Raw genomic sequence first — 3,710 nt, 5'->3', positions numbered from 1 at the left:
GGACACCCTTCTGCAACTGCAGCCGTCTCCATTGCCCATACAGCCTCCGCTGGAGCAAACTCATTTCTCGGAGCTGCAACATAGTAGGGGGGGTACCCCGTCTCACCGCTTCTAATATCGGGCCCACGTCAGGGTCCTTGATTTGGAGTTGCTGAAACTCATCCCAGCTATGGCCGCAGAGGTTACCTCGCACAGTGGCCTGCGTTGCAGTGACGATAGGCCCCTTATCCTCCTCAACCATCTGCGCGGGCCAGAGACTGGCACGGACCTCATCCTCTTTTATTACTAGGAAGTCCTTCTCAACATCCTCTGTCTCCGGCTCCTGCCCCACTGGGATGCGTGACAACACGTCAGCATTCTGGTTCAGCCTTCCAGGTTTGTAGTGGACCTCAAAGTTATACTCCGCAAGCTGTGCAACCCATCTCTGTTCCACCGCTCCAAGGTTAGCAGTTTCCAAATAGCGCAGGGGGTTGTGATCAGTGATGACAGTGAACTTTGAGTAGAGCAAGAGGTCTCTGAACTTTTCAGTAACTGCCCACTTAAGGGCCAGGAGTTCAAGCTTGAACGCACTGTAGTTCTTGTCATTACGTTCGGACCCACGCAAACCCCTGCTGGCGAAGGCTACCACACGCTCCACCCCATCTTGCTGTTGACTCAGCACTGCTCCTAGTCCAAGGTTGCTTGCATCTGTTGTCATGACAAAGGGGCGTCGGAAGTCAGGGTACGCTAGCACAGGCGGAGACATCAGACACTTCCTTAACTGGTTGAATGCAGCATGGCAGTCCTCACTCCACACAAACGGCATGGGCTGGGACCCAGTGGCCCCTTTCCTCTTAGCTTTTCCCAAAAAGGCGTGCAGTGGGCAAGCCAATTGAGCAAAGTGCGGTACGAAGCGCCGGTAGTAGGACATGAAGCCCACCACCTGTCTGACCTCCTTCACGGTGCGGGGCACAGGCCAGTCCTCCAGCGCCTTCAGCTTCTCCACATCCACCTGTACTCCAGCGGCCGACACGATGTGCCCGAGAAACTTAACCTCTGTCTTGAAAAGGAAGCATTTCCGGGGCTTGAGTTTTAGGCCATGTTCCCCCAGGCGCGTGAGCACCATGTCCAGCCTCTCACAGTGGCTGTCGAAGTTGCTAGAGAAGACTAGAATGTCATCTAGGTACACCAGCAATACGTCAAATGCAAGGTCCCCCAGCACTACCTCCATTAGTCGCTGAAACGTTGCGGGGGCATTGCACAACCCGAAGGGCATGCGGGCCCACTCGTATAGTCCGAACGGTGTTGTGACGGCAGTCTTCTCCTGGTCTTGCTTCTCCACGGCCACCTGGAAGTATCCTGCGGTCAAGTCCAGAGATGAGAAAAGCTTGGCCTGGCCCAGAGCATCCAGAGACTCTTCCACTCTTGGGAGAGGGTATGCATCACGGTGCGTTACGCTGTTCAGTCTGCGGTAGTCACAGCAGAAACGCACTGACCCATCCTTTTTGATCACAATCACAGCCGGTGATGCCCAGGGGCTGCAGCTCTCTCTAAGTACCCCCTGCGTGACCAGATCCTGGACATGCTGCTTAAACTCTTGAAACACATGAGGGGGCACCCGCCGATGTCTTTGCTTGATGGGTTTTGTGTTGTCAGTGGGGATACGGTGGGTGACTGTGGTGGTGTACCCAAAATCACTGTCGTCCTGTGAGAACACAGCATGGTGCTTTTCTAGAAGTCTGTTTAGCTGCCCCACTTGCACTGCATCGAGGTCTTGGAGGTTTGCCTGAACCGGGATAGATAACGGTCCCATGAGCTTTGACACAGGCTCCTTCCCCCGTTCCAGCATCCTGACTCGCAGCTCACCAGTGGCTTCTTCGAACGCCACCATCTCTTTTAGTAGTACTTTACTCGGCTTACTCATTTCACCCAGCCTCGCCCTGGGGCGCAGTGTGACGGGCACTCCACTTGAGTTTAGCAGCCTGACTGGCACCTTCCCGTTGGTGGAGTGTGTCAGGACGTTGGCGACTAGCAGGCCACAGGGCAGGTTGGAAGTCGGTGTCGCCTCGACCAGGACCTGGCTGCTTGCCCGTGGGGGCACCCTGCAGCGCCCTTCAATGACCACTTCACTATGTGGAGGAATGACTACTGGACGTCGCCCTGCTACTTTGATATAGCCGATCTTGCCAGTGGGACCACCGTACTGCTCTTCTCTGCCGATCTCAGCAAAAATGCGGCGAATCTTCTGTGTCGCGGCGGCCGGTTTGTGCTGGCCCATCTTCTGCATGCCGTCGAAGCCAGAGAATAGACTGTGGTGGTTACCAAGTACATTCATCCCCAGGATCCCGGGCACCGTACTCTTCTCTTCGCTGCCACCGTTGCTGTCCTTCAAGACAAACACATTTTCCTGGCAGTTTCATCCCTAGACACTCCACATCTGCATAGAGGCACCCAACAACTGGGATACTCAGCCCATTCGTGGCTGTAAGTTTAACCCATCTCGCTGAGGATAGCTCCGTTCCCTCATATTGTTTCCGGAAGTGGGCTTCAGACATGGTTGTCACCTCAGAACCGGTATCCACCAAACAACATGTGCTCACCCCATCGATTAAAACATCCAGTGTGAAACAGCTGCCAAAGGTGCCACCTGACTCCCGACCAAACTCATCCAACACGGACAATGTAGACGTGGCCCGCTCTACAGCAGCGGTCCTAACGCTGGCCTGCACATCTGTCTCAAGCAGCTCCAGTTCCTGAGCATCAGACCTGATCGTATTGGTTTGACGTGGCTTGTCCTTCACACTGGGACAGTTACGGCTGATGTGACCGGGCTGTTGGCAGGAGTAGCAGATCAATTGCCCTCTGTCGTCTCGTCGCGGCGGCCTGCGCTGACCACTGCTGGGGCTGTCGCGACGTTCAGTCCTCTGTAATGCCTGGAACAGCTCCTCTTGTCGAGCTGCTAACTGCCTCACTGATTCTTGAAGTGCTTGTATGGCCGACGCGGGGGTCATGTCTTCTGCAGCCGCAGCATGAACAGCCCCACGGCCAGGGCCCCTCGGAAGCAGCGGTGGGAGAGGATTCCTCCTCCTCCGACCAGTCGATCGCTGCCTGCATTAGCTGGATGAACATCAGCCCTGGCTCAGCCTTCGCCCGCCGCTTCATCTCGCGGCGCAGAGAGTCATCCCTCAATCCCAGTACAAACTGCTCTTTCAGTAAAGAATCTGCATTGGGGACGCGGTCAGGATCACGTTGCTTTAGGCGGCGGAGCTTCTCCTGTAGATCATAGGCGAACACTCTGGTTTTCTCCCCGGAGGCTTGATGACGCTCGTAGAATTCCTTGAGACGTGTGCCGATCGGAGCCTTGTCTCCATAAGTCTCCTCCAGGACCTTAAAGACCGCCTGTGTATCTGCAGCATGTCCCTCCAGGACAAATCTCACTGTCAGTCTCGCTTCTCCCTTTAGATGCTCCTTCAGAAGTTCAACCTGGTCTTCCTCCGGCACGCGGCCTACTCTGAAACCTGACTTCATGGAGGCAACCCAGTCTTCGACACACAGTTCCCCTCTTTCTTGACCCCCACTAAAATCAGGGTATTTCCGGTCTCGCTGTACATACAGCGTGGGTGCACTCCTTGCACCAGCGGCTTGCTCCAGGACCCCCCTTGCCAGAGCAAGAGTGTCTCTCTGATCACTCCGTGCCTGCTCAAAGAATGCAGACTGCTCTTCCATACGAG

Source organism: Borostomias antarcticus, assembly GCF_949987555.1.
Source record: "Borostomias antarcticus genome assembly, contig: scaffold_84, whole genome shotgun sequence".
Taxonomy (NCBI): domain Eukaryota; kingdom Metazoa; phylum Chordata; class Actinopteri; order Stomiiformes; family Stomiidae; genus Borostomias; species Borostomias antarcticus.
The sequence above is the reverse complement of the archived record's forward strand: the minus strand, read 5'-3'. Positions refer to the sequence as shown.